Source organism: Paroedura picta, chromosome 13 (genome assembly GCF_049243985.1).
Source record: "Paroedura picta isolate Pp20150507F chromosome 13, Ppicta_v3.0, whole genome shotgun sequence".
Taxonomy (NCBI): domain Eukaryota; kingdom Metazoa; phylum Chordata; class Lepidosauria; order Squamata; family Gekkonidae; genus Paroedura; species Paroedura picta.
In genome coordinates, this window is record NC_135381.1 from 44,377,336 (window position 1) to 44,396,011 (window position 18,676).

Consider the following 18,676-nt stretch of genomic DNA (forward strand, 5'->3'; position numbering starts at 1 on the left):
CTAACAGTTGCTTTTCAACCCAAATCAAACATCAACTTTTAAAAAGGGGTAGAGGAGCAAGGGGAAGTGCAGGCCAAAACGTATTCTGCGGGACCGCCCCTCTGAATACATTCCCCAGAGAGCTCTTTGATGGAGCACCGTGAAGCAGCTAAGGATCCCTGACTCTAAAGGAGTACATCTGGCCTCAAGCAGAGGCGGGGCTTTTTGGGCCCCAGCTCCTGCCTGGCGGAATGAGCTCCCGGGGGAGTTCAGGGCCCTGTCCAAGCTTGATAATTTTTGCAGCTGTTCTGCTGGGCTTATGGTCAAGGCCAATCGGAAAACACATCTAAATTTCAGGCATCCCTCCAGTCCCTCCTCTTTCCCCCACTTTCCCCTCTGACTCCCCCAAACCTAATCATTTGAACTGGGCTTCTCTGGCTACTGCGTTGCTTTCCATGCAGCAGCTAAAGGCTGCATGAAGACAAAAGCAACAGGCAGGCTGCCGCAGGAAGGCTTTGATCGTTTTTGTTCTACATGGGCAGAATCTGGTGATGTATTGTGGGACCAACGAGGTTAGAAAGAGTCACTTCCCAAGCGCTGACGGAGGGGTGCTCAAAGCTTTTGAGGCCTGCGTGTTAAGAAGGAAGTGGATTTCTATGCAATTTTGCAACCTCACAAATGATACGAGAGAGTAGCCGGAAACGTCTTCACCCTTCTCAAGTTGCTTTCTTTTTTAAAAAGTGTTCCAAGGAGCTTGCGGCTTTTATTACCTTCCGCTGTACAAATGTCTTTTTCTAAGGCCACACAATGGATTTCTTACCTGGAAGGAAAATGCACGCTTTTCCCTTAGACTGCACTGAAGCAGCTAAGGCTTTGCAGGTCTGAGGGGAAAAAGTTACTATGGGGTGCATGGGGAGGGGGGGGTGAGATGGGGGAGAGAAGAGAGTAAGTGCTGTTATAATTTCAGAGCTCCCACATGCTTCCTGCGCTGGGAGGGGATGGGGACGGTGGGAATTACAGATGCTTCTGGAAGACGACAGAGAGTCCATTCAAAGGCCTGTCCTTTATCGCCAATTTGGCTGTTTTCTGGCTCCGTGGCCGAAGGAGAAACTGCATAACGTCAGTTGTTAGATTTATAAAGATAAACTGGCCGTGCAGCAGGACTGTAGGAAAACACTGGGAATTACCGCCTGTTTCGCTTATTGCTCTGCAATAAATCAATACAGCCGTCATAAAGAGATATGTGTGCTTAAAAGTTCGGCTTCCAGAGCTGGAAAGTGCAAACCGAAAAACATAGCTTGTCATACATCGATACAGCAGCTGTTTAATGGCACAGGGGCTCTGCAAAGTCTGTGAAGGTTTGTGACGTCTTCTCACTGTGGGGAGGGGAGGGCTATAAAGCAAATAAAGGGAGGGAGGGAAGGAAGGGGGGAAGAAAGAAAGACTATGCATGCATGGGCACTGGAGTTAACAGTATTCCAATTCCAAATGGCTGTCATCAGGATGTTTGACAGCTGACATCCTAAAGCCTCATATAAACAGAAGGACCAAAACAAAACATTCATCCATCTGCCGGCCACATATCTGACCTGCTTGCTGAACACCACAGCCAAAACATCCTTTTTGTTGAACAACCACGGCCAAATATTACCTCTGAAGTGGCTCCTTTGCAGGGATGGCTAGGAAATAGAAGGTTTTGTGAAGCTGAATGCAGCATGTTGCTACATGGACTCTCTGGTCTAAATTTGCATAGTGTGACCACCCTCTGCATGCGTGGCTTTTCAATTCTGCATTCTGCATTTTAAGCTGCAAGGTTTCCCTATGATTACTAAGTCTCTTTTTTTGTTATGCTGCAATAAAATTTGAGTCCAGTGGCAACTTTAAGACCAACAGAGATCTATTCAGGGTTTCATGTACATGCACACTTCCTCAGACAATGGAGCAGGGATCGTAAGAGTGCAGAAAGAAAGCGAGAGTAAATTAGTACAGGATCACAAGTCCAAGTATGCAGTATGATCATTCTTTGAGATAAACTGTTGGGTTCAGTTGTCATTCACAAGAACACTGTAAATGTCAAGATTAGTGATTAATGGCTGACACTTTCCCAGTTGTGAAAAGAAGTAATTAAAAGAGACTTGTGGGAATCCCCACAAGTGACAAGCCATGCTGAGTTTGTTACCCTGTCCTGAGAACAAAGAGTTAGATTCTAAATAGCTTTACATAGTTATATCCCTTAAAAGTCTCATTATCTCAAATAAAATTAAAAGAAGGAATGTGGATATAAGAGTTGAATGAGGTTAGCATACGTAGTGAGATAAGAAGCCAATATCCTTGTTGAGTCCTGGGGATTCTAATGTTTTGAGTGTTGTAATAACTTGAATTTTTGCAAACTCCCCTTCCAGTCTGTCACTGAAGTTTCTTTGAAATAAAACATGGAGGTGAGGCTGAGAACAGCTTTATCAGTTTCGTGGCGAGTCCAAGGTCACCCAACTGGCTGCATATGGGTGAGTGCGGAATCAAACCCAGCTCGCCAGATTAGAAGTCCACACTCCTAACCTCTACACCAAACTGGCTCTCTGATATACTGGGAGGACAGTATATAAATAGAATTGAATGAATGAGTGTATGTGTGTGTGTATGTGTATGTATATCATGTGTGTTTTACTGCATTTTTTACGCAGTCAGCTGACCAGGTCCTTGTTATTACTCCCTCAAACACACTCAGACTCTCGTCTTCAAAAACTATCTATGGCTCCTGACATTTTTGTGAGAAATTTCCACGGCTACACAGCAACACCATGAAGGGGTGAGCCATTTCCCCTGCTGAATTGCTGCCCAGCCTGTAGCAGCATTATTAATAAAGAGCTATAAGCATTATCCCTTTGTAAACAGGCTAATCCCGAAAGACAGCCAACGGGAATCTCTTCTGAACTTGAGATGCAGTGAGGCCTACCTGCGGTATGGCCATCCTGCCCTTGAATATCTACCCTGAAGAGAAACCATTGGTTAAAGGCTGCTAGGATCCTTCAGCAAGAAGAAGAAAAAGAAGAAGAGTTGGTTCTTCTATGCCGCTTTTCTCTACCCGAAGGAGGCTCAAAGCAGCCTTCCCATTCCTCTCCCCACAACAGACACCCTGTGAGGTGGGTGAGGCTGAGAGAGCGCTCATATCACTGCTTGGTCAGAACAGTTTTATCAGTGCTGTGGCGAGCCCAAGATCACCCGGCTGGCTGCATGTGGAGGAGTGCAAATTCAAACCCAGCTCTCCAGATTAGAAAGTCCGCACTCCTAACCACTACACCAAACTGTTCCCAGCAAGCAGTCACCCTGAAAGCAAAAGGCTTCTATGTTTATCTCAGAAGGACAGGATAAAGATGAACAGGAAGAAATGAGGCAGTGAAGGAGAAAATATTCCAAAAGAAGAATTGCAGGACTCCCCGGGGTGCCCACAGGAACACACGCCAGCACTCGGGGAAATAATTTCCTTCAACCTTTGTATGCTAATTAAAGTGTCTTAAGAAAGGCGAAACAATTTTTTAAGCCATTCTAATGGAAATAAGACAGGTTTTGAAGTGAAGGCCCACTGCCCATGGTTAATGGTTTCTGATGAGAGAAGCAAGACCCAAGATTCACATAATGGAGAATTATGAAGATATGAAGCCACTGGTGTCAAAAGCAAAGTGCAAAGAATAGAATTAGGACTCGCAGCGTTTTACTCAAGAACACAAATTGCACAAACACGTCCGCCGTTTGCTCAAAAACCTCTGGATGTTTCACAAAGGCACACTTTAATCGGAGTGTTTGCGTGTGTGAATGGGCTGCTGCAGAGCTAATGGCAAAAACTGAATATTCATATCCTCTCTCATCACCAAACATTCTCCACAAGCATTTGGATAGTTTGTTTCAACTCTAAATCAACATGAATAATTCCAACTCCATACAGTTAGATTCCAGTCTAGTAGAACCTTGAAGATCAAAAAGATTTTCAGGTACAAGCGTGGACTCTCAAAACCCAGTTCGGTGGTGGAACATTGACTAGGTCGTACCTGTGAACACCACAATGAAAAGTGACAGGTTGCTGGGGCAGTCCATGGAGTTGACAGGAGGGGGGAAGGGGAAGGGAAGATGGGTGGGGTTGTGGGTTGGGAATGTGAGTCGGGTTACTTTTAATTGGTGTTTTAGATTGATGTAAACCACCTCGAGTCAGCTAGCTTTGAATGGCAGTAAATGCATGAATGAATATTTGGTCTCTGGGGCACTCCTGAATATAAATCTTAGTAGTAGTAGTAGTAGTAGTAGTAGTAGTAGTAGTAGTAGTAGTAGTAGTAGTAGTAGAAGAAGAAGAAGAGGAGGAGGAGGAGTTGGTTTTAATACCCCGCTTTTCACTGCCTAAAGGAGTCTCTTGTATGGAGCTATTTATTTATTCATTTTATATACCTCCCTCCCAATGGATCAGCTCAAGACAATGTATTGTCTGACATCAACAAAGTTAAAACAATTCATTAAAGTTCAGTTTTAAAATAGAAAATAGGTAAAATTTAAAACTGAGGAGTAATTTAGGTTAACATCAAATGTCAAATAGGAGCATCAACAATCCCAGTTGTCTTCTGTACTTTCCCAGAATTAGCGTGGGGTCTGGGGGTGACTTTTTTAATTGGGAGGAACCAGCAGATGTTACTTGCTTCACTGGCCCCAACCATAAGCCTGGTGGAAAAGCTCTGTCTTGCAGACCCCGTGGAACTGCACCAGCTCCATCAAAACCCAGATCTATTCCAGCAGGGTTCTTCTTATGTTCTTATCAGGGGGAAGCCTCAGCCTCTCTGCCCTGTTGTTGGCCCCCCAGAGGAACTAGGTGGCCACTATGTGAGACTGGATGCTGGACTAGAAGGACCACTGATCTGACTCAGCAGGGCTCTTGTCATGTTCTTAAGTCCTTCACATGCAATCCATATGAGATACCTGTCTGATAGTTCAATATTTCCCACCTCAAACTGAGGATGAGAGAATTGTAGACAACTTGCTGACTTGATGCTAAACATCTCAACACGGGACCCCCAGACTCACTTTCTTAGCCACACTTCTAGTCACGGACATTCACTGATGTCAAGGCACAGGAAGCCCAAACTGCTGCTCTGCAGAATTTGCAAATGGGACTTTGGCCTCTTGGTGACAAAATCCTAGATTACGCTAAGTTTAGGAAACCAGCAACTGTAAAATTACAGCTGTTATCACAAAAAAACCACGTAAAATGGATCCCCCAGAACACGATGGGTCTGCAGAGTGGAATTCACAAATGCATCACAGAAACGCTTGCCTAAATAATTTGCAGACCTTCCAACGGTTTGGGAGCCCCCCTAACACAGATTGGCAAACTGTTCGGTCAAGAGGGTGCTGCTGTTGGAATCACAGAATAATAGAGTTGGAAGGGGCCATACAGGCCATCTAGTCCAACCCCCTGCTCAACGCAGGATCAGCCCAAAGCATCCTAAAGCATCCAAGAAAAGTGTGTATCCAACCTTTGCTTGAAGACTGCCAGTGAGGGGGAGCTCACCACCTCCTTAGGCAGCCTATTCCACTGCTGAACTACTCTGACTGTGAAAAACTTTTTCCTGATATCTAGCCTATATCGTTGTACTTGTAGTACTTGTACTTGTACTTGTACCCATTAATGCGTGTCCTTTCCTCCTCAGCCAACGGAAACAGCATCCTGCCCTCCTCCAAGTGACAACCTTTCAAATACTTAAAGACGGCTATCATGTCCCCTCTCAACCTCCTTTTCTCCAGGCTGAACATTCCCAATTCCCTCAACCTATTTTCATAGGACTTGGTCCCTTGGCCCCAGATCATCCTCTCTCCTCTGTACCCTTTCAATTTTTTCTATGTCCTTCTTGAAGTGAGGCCTCCAGAACTGCACACAGTACTCCAGGTGTGCTCTGACCACTGCCATATACAACGGGACTATGACATCTTGTGATTTTGATGTGATGCCCCTGTTGATACAGCCCAAAATGGCATCTGCCTTTTTTAGAATCATAGAGTTGGAAGGGGCCATACAGGCCATCTAGTCCAACCCCCTGCTCAACGCAGGATCAGCCCAAAGCACTCTAAAGCATCCAAGAAAAGTGTGTATCCAACTTTTGCTTGAAGACTGCCAGTGAGGGGGAGCTCACCACCTCCTTAGGCAGCCTATTCCACTGCTGAACTACTCTGACCGTGAAATTTTTTCCCCTGATATCTAGCCTATATTGTTGTACTTGTAGTTGAAACCCATTACTGCGCGTCCTTTCCTCTGCAGCCAACGGAAACAGCATCCTGCCCTCCTTCTCAAATACTTAAAGAGGGCTATCATGTCCCCTCTCAACCTCCTTTTCTCCAGGCTGAACATTCCCAAGTCCCTCTACCTATCTTCATAGGGCTTGGTCCCTTGGCCCCAGATCATCCTCGTTGCTCTCCTCTGTACCCTTTCAATTTTATCTACCTCCTTCTTGAAGTGAGGCCTCCAGAACTGCACACAGTACTCCAGGTGTGGTATACAATGGGATTATGACATCTTGTGATTTTGATGTGATGCCCCTGTTGATACAGCCCAAAATGGCATTTGCCTGTGTTACGGCTGCATCACACTGCCTGCTCATGTTTAGTTTACAATCTACAAGTACCCCAAGGTCTCGTTCACACACAGTGTTACCTAGAAGCGTATCCCCCAGCCAGTAAGCATGCTTTTCATTTTTCTGACCCAGATGCAGAACTTTACACTTATCTTTATTAAATGGCATCTTGTTCTCATTTGCCCATTTTTCCATTGTGTTCAGATCTCATTGAACTCTGTCTCTATCTTCTGGAGTCTGATGAAACACCATTAACAACAACTCTTTGAGTGCGGTTTTCTAACCAATTCCCTATCCACCTAACTATCTGAAAATCCAGATTGCAGTCCTTCAATTTATCCATCAGAACATCATGGGGAACCTTATCGAAAGCTTTACTAAAATCCAAGTAAACGACATCAACCGAATTTCCCCGATCCAGCAAACCTGTTACTTGGTCAAAAAAGGAAACTAGGTTGGTCTGAGAGGACCTGTTGGAGACAAATCCATGCTGACTTCCTTGGATCACCAAATTGTCCTCCAGATGTTTGCAGATTGCTCCTTTTAATATCTGCTCCATTATCTTCCCCACAACAGAGGTCAGACTCACTGGTCTGTAGTTTCCCGGGACATCCTTCCTCCCTTTTTTGAAGATCGGAATAATATTTGCTCTCTTCCAGTCATCCGGGACATCTCTAGTCCTTAAAGAGGTCCCAAAGATGATGGACAAGGGTTGTGCAAGTTCTCTGGAAAGTTCTTTGAGCACTCTCGGGTGCTTTTCATCCGGCCCAGTGGATTTGAACTCATCTAGTGCAGCTAAATGCCTCTCGACAACCTCTCTATCCATGTCAACCTGCCATCCAGACACTATCCTTTGGCTACTGCCATCTCTAGATGTACTTAAACCCTTTGACCTGTGAGAAAAAACAGATGTAAAATAGGCACTAAGGCTTTCTGCTTTCTCTGCATCTTCCATTAGAGTTTGTCCATCTGTACCCAACAGTGGGCCTATTGCCTCCTTTACTTTACGTTTGCTCTTCACACAACTGAAAAATCTTTTCTTGTTACAGTGGGCTTCCCTGGCCAATCTTACCTCACTCTCAGCTTTGGCCTTTCTGATGATTGATCTGCAGTGCCTCGTAACCTGTAGGTACTCTTCTTTAGAGCTCTGTCCTTCCCTCCATTTCCTGAACATTTTCATTTTCTTTCTTAGTTTCTCTTGAAGTTCTCTGTTCATCCAAATAGGCAATGTCTGGGGTACAGAGAAGAGAAGAAGACCTTGCAAGGGGCAGCCAGAAGACTGTTAGATAGGATAGCGAGGTCAGGACCTTCTCCACTGTTAAGTGTCATTCTTTGTCTGTCTTAGGGGCAATTTCCTGCTCCTTCTCCAAAGCCACAGTTCTACTCTCTCTTTCTCTCTCTCTCTCTCTCAGTTAGGCATGTAGTCAGCTCCTATCTCTATCTTTCCTCTGCACTATCAAATATTGGTTACTTGATGGTGGTACATCTTTACATACGTACAATGATAGGAGTCTTTTCAAAATGAAGAAAGGAAAGAATCTTCGAGTGTTGCTGATGGAAGTTCTGCGATGGCTGAAGGGATCCGTGCTGTGCTCATAAAATGTATGTTGCTCATTTATTTATATTTATATACCACCCTCCCTTTTGGCTAAGAGCAGTTTATATTGTAACTCTCAGAATATTTTAATATAAAATTATAGAAACTTAAAAAACTTATGTCAACAGTGTAATAACAACAGTACCTGGTAAATAACCCAGTAAATAACAATTTTTGTGCAGTTTATGGGGCTTCTGGTTGATGGTTGGAGGCTTATTCAACTGTCTTGACCAAATGCCTGGTGGAAGAGCTCCTTTATGCAGGCCCTGTAGAATTGTTTTAGTTCTGACAGAGCCCTGATGTCCTCTGGGAGCTCGTTCCACCAGGTGGGAGCCAAGACTGAGAATGCCCTTGCTCTATAGCAGGGGTCGTCAACCCCCGGTCTACAGCCCGGTACTAGGCTGCAAAGGTGTCAGTAGCGGGCCACCAGCAGCCACGCCTGCCTCTCCCCCCCCCCACAGCGAGAAACTCACCAGGCTACGAGAGAAGCGGTCGCCAAATTGGCCGCTTCGCTCATGGCCCGGCTAGCTTCTTGCTGCTACGGGGGGGGGGGGGGAGGTGAGGCAAGCGCAGCCGCCGGCATGCTGGTGGACACAAACGCGCAACCGCGGAGCTGCCAGCATTCTGTCATGCCAGTCACTGTCTAACTCATTTAGAGATGGAGGCATTGGGTCCCACAGTGTGTTCCTGAATCCAAAGTGGGGAAATTCAAGAGATGTTGGTCACAGAATGCCTCTACATACCTTGTCTTGCAAATAAGCTTATTTCTGTGAGATCTCTTACAAGAAATGGCATGACTGTATCTTTTAATAAAAAGCATTTAGGAGAAAAGTGTTATCCTAAAACTAGGAGAAGAGCTCATTGCTATAGGCAAAATGCACGGGGATTTGTATACTCTTGATATATGCCTGCAGAGAGCAAACCTCACAAGCCAATATAATCACAAGGACTGCCCTTTACTGTGGCACAGGTGTTTGGGTCACAGACATAATTATGCAATTAGCCAACCTGAACGCCTGAATTTAATCAAAAGCATGCAAATAAGGAAATGTGTTGCTGAAGATAGATGTGTGTGCTGTGTAAAAGTGAAAGGGATGAGACCCAGTTTTAAGAGCCATCATAGCAAAAGCAAGACACAGCACCCCTAGAACTGACACACCGTGATGTATGTGGTCCAATGAACACAGCAACCCCTGGAGGAAACAGATATATTTTGAGTTTTATTGATGATTATTTAAAATTCACTGTAACTTACATGATTAAAGAGAAAAGTCAAGTGCTGGAAAGATTTAAAGAATACGTGGCACTCGTCAGCAATAGATTTAAAGGAGAGAAGCCATTGGCAATTATCTCAGATAATGTGGGATATGAAATGAATAATTATTTGGCTGAACAAGGAAGAACCACTCTCTCACTGAATTGTACAAATGTATGTTCCTTGAGGCAGAGCTACCTGAAAAGTATTGGGGAGAAGCCATCAACATGGCTATCTATTTGCAAAACAGATTACCTACAAAAGGTGTTACTAGTACACCATATGAACTATGGGGCATTATAAAGATGCTGCCAGCCCAAATTGCCACTTGGGTCACTTCTGCAGTTGAAGAAATCTTGATTCATGATGGGAAACAAACTATACAATGGATTGTGCAGCATTGCTTGTTTTTATTTATGAACATCAATTTCTATTTAATGAAATGCCATCTTTGATGGCATTTGCTCCTAATAAAGAGTGTACGCAGGATTAGAGCAATAATTGCACTGAAAGCCATTGGCTAATTGATTTTCATAACTTGCCTTCTAATAGCATTTAATCACAAATCATTTTCCCCCATCAGTTTCTAATACAACCCACCAGAAAATAAACGTTTGTGTATTTCTTTATAGAACACAGGAGAACAAAGACAATATGAATTTGCTTTACAAAATTAAGTGCATTTTGATATGGCCTTCATTACTTTATTCTTTGTCACTGTTTACAAGCTTCAAAATTGGAAAGCATTCTCAATTCTCAGTTGAATTATTTCAAATCCTTTTGCTATATATCCTTTGCATTTCCTAAATAGACAATTCTTTCCATTTCAGTAAATGCAGGAAGTATCCTGATCCCTAAACAAAGGAGATTTTCCCCGAGAGTCTGGAATTTCTTCCCAAAATGGTCTTGGGTTAATTTAACTCAGCATTGAAGGTAAATGGTTGCTCCCCACATCTTGAAATTATCTGAACAGCAGGGTGTACCCAAGGTATATGTATAGAAAGTACTGTGAAGTCATAGCCAATATATGGCAATCTAATCAAGGGACTTTCAAGGCAAGTGAGAACCAGAGGTGGCTGGCCATTCCCTTGCTCTGCAGAGCCCTCCTAAGCACTGACTCTGCTTAGCTCATAGCAACCCCAGCAAGGGGCCTTCAAGGCAGGTGGGAAGCATTCCTTTCCTCTGCAGAGCCCTCCTTGGTGGTCTCCCTCCCAAGTACTGACCCCATTAAGGCAAGTGAGAAGCAGAGCTGGCTAGCCTCTGCTTTGCTCTGCAAAGACTTCCTTGGCAGTCTCCCTCCCAAATACCAGTGCTGCTTAGCTGCTGCAACTCAGTTATACTATGCCACCTTTCCTTCCCTATCTCAGATATACACGTACATATATGCAGAGACACATCTGAAGAATCATAGGGCTACAACTGAATAGTAGGGATTCTTTACACAGATGATTTTGTAAACTCTGGCTGCCTTCCAAAATAGCCTTTGAAATACCAACTGAAAGTATTTGGGGCACCGGAAAAGAGGAGAAAGAAAAATGGGAATCATTACTGGCTTCGCACCAGAGCAACTGGCTGTTTCAAAGTTAAATGTCTCAACAGATAAATAAGCGCAAGAAATGATATGCTATTTGCCTCAGCACCATCGAATCCCCCAACTCTGCTGCCCACAAGACCCATTATGCACGGGGGTTTTAGCGCACATTTGGGGTGGAATGGTGGCGACTAAAAGCACCGATAACGCACGGTGCTGGCTGCAACCGGCCGCAGCTTCAGTGCATGCCGCCGAAAAAGCCGCGTTCGCGAAACGCGGAAGAAAGCGCAGCTTCCGGGTGACCGGGGCGCAACCAGAAGCGGCGCCCGGATCGCCACGTGCATAATCGGTTACTCTGGGTTTTGCTGCCGTCGCGCCCCGCCCCGCCCCGCCCCGTGCATAACCGGTGTGTGTCGCGTCTTCCCCCTCCGCGTTTTCCATGTGACCCGAAATCGCTGTTTTGGCGGCGGTGCATAATGGGCCCAAGAAATGCCAAGCACACAAACAAAACGTTTATACACAGAAGAGGGAAGAAAGCAAGTGTGCTTGGGAGAAATTAAGTACTCCAATTTCTTTTGACAGTGTGTTCAAATTGGCACTGAAGGTGTCAATCTAAAAATCTTAATACATAGATCTCCCCTTGAGGCCCCAGCAATTCCCCTGTGAGCTGTGGGCATGTGTCTGCCTAAGACATTATTTTCCTCGGCTTAGATTCATGACATGCATCTGTCTCCTTAGAGTCCCTCAGAGTGGTACAAGGAACACAGTGGGGGCAGAAAAGCGATGCAGAGGTTGGAGACCCCCCCCCTTCCGGCCTGTTGTCCAGAGAGATTAGATACTCCTCTCTGAGCATTTCATATGGAAATCAGTTATCTGACAACAGTGCTTCAGCCAGGGTTAGAATAGTACCATAGAGTTGGAAGGAAGAGAGGAAGGGGTCTCAAAGCCCTGAGATTACTGAAGAAGAAGAAGAAGAAGGAAGGAGGAAGGAAGGAGGAGCTGGTTCTTATATGCCGCTTTTCCTTACCCGAAGGAGGCTCAAAGTGGCTTATAGTCGCCTTCCCATTCCTCTCCCCACAACAGACACCCTTTGGGGTGGGTGAGGCTGAGAGAGCCCTGATATCACTGCCCGGTCAGAACAGTTTTATCAGTGCCCTGACGAGCCCAAGGTCACCCAGCTGGTTGCATGTGGGGGAGCGCAGAATCGAACCTGGCATGCCAGATTAGAAGTCCGCACTCCTAACCACTACACCAAACTGGCTCTAGAAGAAGAAGAAGAAGAAGAAGAAGAAGAAGAAGAAGAAGAAGAAGAAGAAGAAGAAGAAGAAGAAGAAGAAGAAGAGTTGGTTCTTATATGCTGCTTTTCTCTGCCCAAAGGAGTCTCAAAGCAGCTTCCGATCACCCTCCCTTTCCTCTCCCATAACAGTTACCCTGTGAGGTGGGTGAGGCTGAGAGAGCCCTGGTATTACTGAAGAAGAAAAAGAGTTGGTTCTTAGATGTTGCTTTCCTCTACCCAGAGTCTCAAAGTGGTTTACATTCACCTTCCCTTTCCTCTCCCCACAACAGACACCCTGTGAGGGAGGGGAGGCTGAGAGAGCCCTGATATTATTGAAGAAGAAGAAGAGTTGGTTCTTAGATGCCACCTTTCTCTACCCGAAGGAGTCTCAAAGGGGCTTACATTTGCCTCTCCTTTCCTCTCCCCACAACAGATACTCTGTGAGGAAGGGGAGGCTGAGAGAGCCCCGATTTTACTGCTTGGTCAGAACAAAGTGCTTTCTCTCATTTGATCACATTATAATTTTAGCATCTTCTTCAGCATCATATATGGATACACCGTAGCTACTGTGGACCACCCTGTGCAGGTAAAAATATTAAAGCCAGCTTGTTTAACCCCTACTGCACCTACTGCACCTTCCCTGATCATGCAACTAAATCAATCCAGGTTCAAATCAAAGACTCCTTCTCCCTTTTTTGCTTGTTTTTAAGCACCCCTTCTTAGCTGCTCACTGCTACTCTCTGCTGAAAACCACAATCACACTTCCATCATCCCAGCCGTTCTGCTGGCAAGAATCCCAGATTAATCTATGCTATGTGCATTATGTTGCAAAATACATTTGTTTATGCAAGTATAGAGCATATGCAAATAAGCAGTTCGATTTTCATCCTCAGAAATCTCTCGCTCTTGATTTTAAAATAGTGGACCAGTCCACTATATCAACTTTTCTCCCCCAGAGAATTCAGCAGTTGGAAAAACTGGTTGAATTTGATTAAATCTTTGAATTCCTGCCAATCTTTCCAGCTATTCCATCTGTAGAAAACATTCTACCAGTACTTGGCACATGGATAGCATAGACTGCCTTGTAAATCAGCAGCAGTTCTGCCCAATAATTTGGCATTTGCATGCTGCCTTTCAAATTACGAACCCCAGGGAGGGGGAGGGGGAGGAGGGTCCCTCCCTCTCCCCATCAAAAATAGAGGCGCAATCTCCAGAAACTTTGGAGGAAGAAAACCTCTCTAAGCATACCTCTTGCCAAAATGTGTGGGGGGGCGGAGGGGAAGGGGAGATGGCATGAATGAGGGATGAAGTTAACTCCTCATCTCATGCCGTGAAGAAATACTGTGCACAAAGAGATAAGGCTGGCTTGAACACTGCACTATGAACACAACACTTTTGTATCTTGAACCCTGGTTTAAACTGATCCAAAAAGCATTACAGCAAACCAAGTAAAAAACACAATCCACTAATACAAGCCACTGTGTCGAAAAGTATGGTTGTCATTTTGTGCACAAGACATCCCCAGTGGAGGTTTGCTTTCATTTAATGCAGTCGTGGACTATCACTGGAATAAGGGTGGCATTTCCATGTAGGAATTAGTATTTGCCCCATGCATAAATGTGCATGGAGATTTCTTTTTCCGCCTTGTCTAAATGTGCTTCCCCGTAACTGGCATATGCAGCAGCTGTGATCTACTTAATTCCTAGACCAGGCTTTCTCATGCAGGGTTTCCCAAATGGGTGGGAGTTAATTAAGTTTTTATATACGTTTTAAAATTTGTTAAACATTTATCGGGTGATAGGACCATATATGGCCATGTCAATCTGGCCCCTCTTCCACAAATGGCCAAAGACTGGACTGGAGGGGGCCCTAGGTGGGTTTGCCCAAAGCTACCCAGCCATATTCAGGGGCTTCTCAGTTGAGAAAGGCTGTCGGAGAACATTTCTGCAACATACTAGGTGAACCTGCATTCTACTTTTCCACTACATGTGATATTAATTCTATAGTCAAGTCTCCGCTCAGAAACATCCACGTGACTGGGGATTTGCAGTTGGAGGAGCGGAGAGATGCTGAATGCTTTCTCTATATTTGATTTTTCCTCAGATACTCTACCCTGTTTTCACCCAGACTGAGACCAAAATTTCTCTTACAAATACAGGTCTCCTTGCAGAGAAGGAATATTGTGGGGAGGTAAAGAGATCCCAGGCTGTTCTTAACGTTGCAAATGTACAGACTCATAAATCATAGAAAGAGCCATCTCTCTGCCCCCTTGGAAAAGCCTCTACAGGTATGGTGTAGTGGACAGAATGTGGGATGAGGATCCTGGAAGATCTGGGTCTGAATTTCCATTTCTCCCATGGAAGGTCAGTGGGTGACCTTGGGCCAGTCACAAACTCTCTGCCTGGCACACCTCACAGGCTAGTTTGAGGAGAACACAGAGGCGGGAATGATGCCATAAACCACTCTGAGTCCCAACGGGGAGATATTATATGTTTTATATGTTGTTAGCTACCGTGAGCTGACTGGTCAGGAGCGATGGCTTAAAAGTATGAAAAATATAATAACTAAATAAATAAAGCAAGAGATTTTAAATAAGGTAGAATAATACTCTCTCTTGATATCTCTGATTGTATTAGCTCCTTTCACATTAGGCTATGGCAGGGGGGGCCAAACTGTGGCTCTCCAAACATTCATGGACTACAATATCCATGAGCCCCTGCCATCATACTGGCAGGAGCTCATGGGAAGTGTAGTCCATGGGTGCCTGGACTAATTGGCATGCCTTATATTTTCCACACTGTAGTGAAACTGCCAAGGAAGGAAAGTTTCAAAGGCATGACCTAATCAGGCCAGTTTTATCTGCAGAACCTGAGCAGCACAGCGGGTTTAACGAAGACGATTAGCCCCCATGCCCCCTCGCCTTGTACCTTTGCACCCAGAGAGAGCAGATGAGTTTCACGGCAACAACGTGGCACAGCTCTGCTGCATGCAACGAAGGAAACGCCTGCTGCTCTTCTCAAAGAACCCCCCCCAACCATGCTCAATGATGCATAGGAGACAGCCAGTTTATCAAAACCAGAGCAAACAGGCAAATGAATCACATTACTCTCTGTGTATAAAGACTCAGTCTTAATGGACTCCCTGCTTAGTGGCAAAGCACAGCCCTAATTTTCAAATGTGCCAAGGATTCAGGCACCTTTTTGGTTGTCCAAAAGCAGTATTTTGTGAAATTATCAGACCTTTTGGGGTATTTTGATATTAGACCACCCTCATCTTCTGTCTCAAAAAAAATTGGTGATAATCTCAAAACCCAGACAAGCTGAGGCATTCGTGTCTTCTGCCATATCTCCCTCTTAGTACGGATCTGTATTAGCCCTGTATCAGTCACTTCATGTACCAACATCCAAGGTCCAACCAGTGATCTAATCTGTATTGATCCATGTTCCATGGTAAGAAGCTGCAAAGATTAAAACACAATCCTCTTGTGACTTCACTTGGCTTCCTTCCTTCCTTCCTTCCTTCCTTCCTTCCTTCCTTCCTTCCTTCCTTCCTTCCTTCCTTCCTTCCTTCCTTCCTTCCCACTCCCCTCTCCCACTCCCTCCCTCCCTCCCTGTCTTTTTTCCTGTCTTCCTTTCTGTCTCCCCCTCCACTATCCCACTAGTGCCCACTGCATTCCTGATTGCAGCGGGCTTTTTTACTAGTGTTTCAATAAAATCCTAACTTGAAACTTAAACTGATGATCCGTTTGAATCAGCAACTTCCTGACTCATGTATTGTTTTGGGAAAACCCAACGCAAACCAGTTTGGCAAGCACTCACGGCTTGTAGGCATAGAATCATAGAATCATAGAGTTGGAAGGGGCCATACAGGCCATCTAATCCAACCCCCTGCTCAACGCAGGACTAGCCCTAAGCATCCTAAAGCATCCAAGAAAAGTGTGTATCCAACCTTTGCTTGAAGACTGCCAGTGAGGGGGAGCTCACCACCTCCGTAGGCAGCCTATTCCACTGCTGAACTACTCTGACTGTGACATTCCCCCCCCCCCTGATATCTAGCCTATATCGTTGTACTTGAAGTTTAAACCCATTACTGCGTGTCCTCTCCTCTGCAGCCAATGGAAACAGCATCCTGCCCTCCTCCAAGTGACAACCTTTCAAATGCTTAAAGAGGGCTATCATGTCCCCTCTCAACCTCCTTTTCTCCAGGCTGAACATTCCCAAGTCCCTCAACCTATCTTCATAGGGCTTGGTCCCACCAGGCCAACTGATCAGCTCACATCAGGCTGTGGCTTCCAAATGTGGCAAGTCCAGACATCAAACACTAAAAAAAATAAGGGCGGGGGGAGCCAACCTGGAATGGAGAACCTAAAAAGGTTGAGAAAGCTGCAACTTTATATATGACGGAAATAAATTACATTCAGATTTTATTTATGGAGCTCAAATTTATAAAAGTATTAAGAGCAATAAAAACAGCAGGGAGTAACACTTTTTCTATAGGTCACAAATACATAAGTTATATCTTAATATCCAGAGACCTAAAGTGTTTTGATCTAAGCAGGTCTTTCTCAAAGGTCAATGTTAAGCACACACAATTGTTTTAAAACACACAGATACGTGTAAAATATGTTTTTATATCATTTTTCAATCATTAGGGAGGTAAACCAACATCTATTTTCAAGTGAAGGTCCCTTGCATGTCCAATGGATGTTAAAAGTTCTTATACAAATCAGGGTTTTTCAAGAGCTGCCTTCAATAACCTTGCCTGGTTTTAGACAGAGCCCATTGTGTGTTCTTGTGTGCCTATTCTAGTCCAGCCATCAAACATGTTCACAGAAAGATTTGCAAAACCTCCACTACTTGCTGGCCTGATATGTTTGCCACAAACATGTCAGCCCAGTAGGAAGTCACACTTCAATAACCAGCGTACAGTTACAAAGTGGGATAGATATACAATCATAGAATCATAGTTGGAAGAGGCTTTCAGGGTCATCTAGTCTGACCACTTGAAGAATGCAGGAAACACTATCTGCCCACCACAGTAACCCAAATTCAATGTCCAGATCATGCCCCCCCCCTTGCACAATCTGTACACTATATTTCTTTGATGAATCTCATTAGCCTATTTAGCCACTGAGTCACACTGCTGACTCATGTTCAGTGTATTGTCTACTAAGACCCCTAGATCTCCCACATTCTATAATGATGCATTTGATTTTTCCTACCTAAATGAAGAACATTAGATTTTTCACAACTAAAATTCATTTTAGCCCAGTTTTCCTGCATTCTGATTTGGTTTTCTGTTGTGTTCGCTACCCCTCCCAGTTTAATATCATCTGCAAATTTAATAAGCACCCCCTCTATTCCTTCGTCCATTTATGAATATGTTGAACAACACAGGGCCCAGGACAGAACCCTGAGGCACTCCTCTCCAAGAGGATGATGAACCATTAACAAGCACCCTTTGGGCGCGATCTGTCAACCAGTTATCAATCCACCTAACAATAAAAGGAGCCATACTGCATTTAACCAACTTGTCAACAAGAATATTATGTGCAACCTTATCAAAACCTTTATTGAAATCGAGATAATCTATATCCACGGTGTTCCCCTGATCCAGCAAGGTTGTAGCTCTCTGAAAAAAAGAAATAAAGTTCGTCTGAAAGAACTTGAGAAAGCCGTGCTGACACTTAGAAATCACAGCCATCTGCTCTAGCTGCTCAAGGACCAATTATTTGATGATTTGCCAGCTATAGACGTCATATAGAATGAAAGAAGAAGAAGAGTGACGATGGCAAACCAAACTTTATTCAAACAATATAGCAAAAGAAGTTCCTAGGTACAGGCTTGTTTTCGTATTACTTCATTAATGATACTTTATTAATATTATGCTGTATTTCTTTAAAGTTTATTTCTACAAAAATGTCTATCAAGCTAACAGGTCGGTAACTACCAGGATTCTCCTTTTTCCCCCTTCTTGAGGATGGGAACAACATTCACCCGCCTCCTGTTATCCAAGAATTGTCAAAAATAATGGACAGAGGTTCAGAAATTCCATCTGCAAGTTCTTTTATTACCCTTGGATGCAATTTCTAGCCCAGAGGGCTTGGTTTTATTTAAAGAAACTAGGTGTTCATGGACCATACCTATGGAGATTCTAGGCTGCAACTCCCATCCCTCATCATGTGAAATGATTTTGACACATTGAGTATGATTTCTCTCACACAACAAGTCTGAGGAGAAGTAGGAATTGAGCAATTCAGCCCTGTCTTCATCATCTGTTACAATATCACTTTCCAGTCCCCACAATTATCCTACCATGTCCTTACTGTTTTGCTTATTTTTAACATAACTAAAGAACCCCTTTTTGTTGTGTTTAGCATTTCTTGCTAGCCTAAGCTCATAGACCGTTTATGCACTGGAGGTTTCATGCTGTG

General features: G+C 44.3%; 1 protein-coding gene and 1 long non-coding RNA gene across 7 annotated transcripts in view; one reads left to right on the forward strand and one right to left on the reverse strand.

Moving 5' to 3' along the window:
* The window catches only part of NEXMIF (neurite extension and migration factor), a 247,202-nt gene that overhangs the window by 32,806 nt on the left and 195,720 nt on the right, over positions 1-18,676 (reverse strand). Inside the window, exon 4 of one of the 5 annotated variants that reach the window (XM_077308714.1) lies at positions 17,800-17,874. The exons of the other annotated variants lie outside the window; for them this stretch is intronic. The gene's annotated coding sequence lies outside the window, so the exon portion shown is untranslated. The remainder of the gene's footprint in view (positions 1-17,799; positions 17,875-18,676) is intronic. 5 annotated transcript variants of the gene reach the window in all.
* LOC143822980 (uncharacterized) lies at positions 1,241-14,541 on the forward strand. Of its 2 annotated transcripts, XR_013226346.1 has the most exons (5): positions 1,241-1,337; positions 2,382-2,483; positions 5,667-8,186; positions 10,267-10,369; positions 12,772-14,541. It is a non-coding gene; the product is annotated as an uncharacterized LOC143822980 (long non-coding RNA). The 2 variants fall into 2 exon arrangements; XR_013226345.1 differs by lacking the exon at positions 1,241-1,337 and having other exon boundaries at positions 1,484-2,483.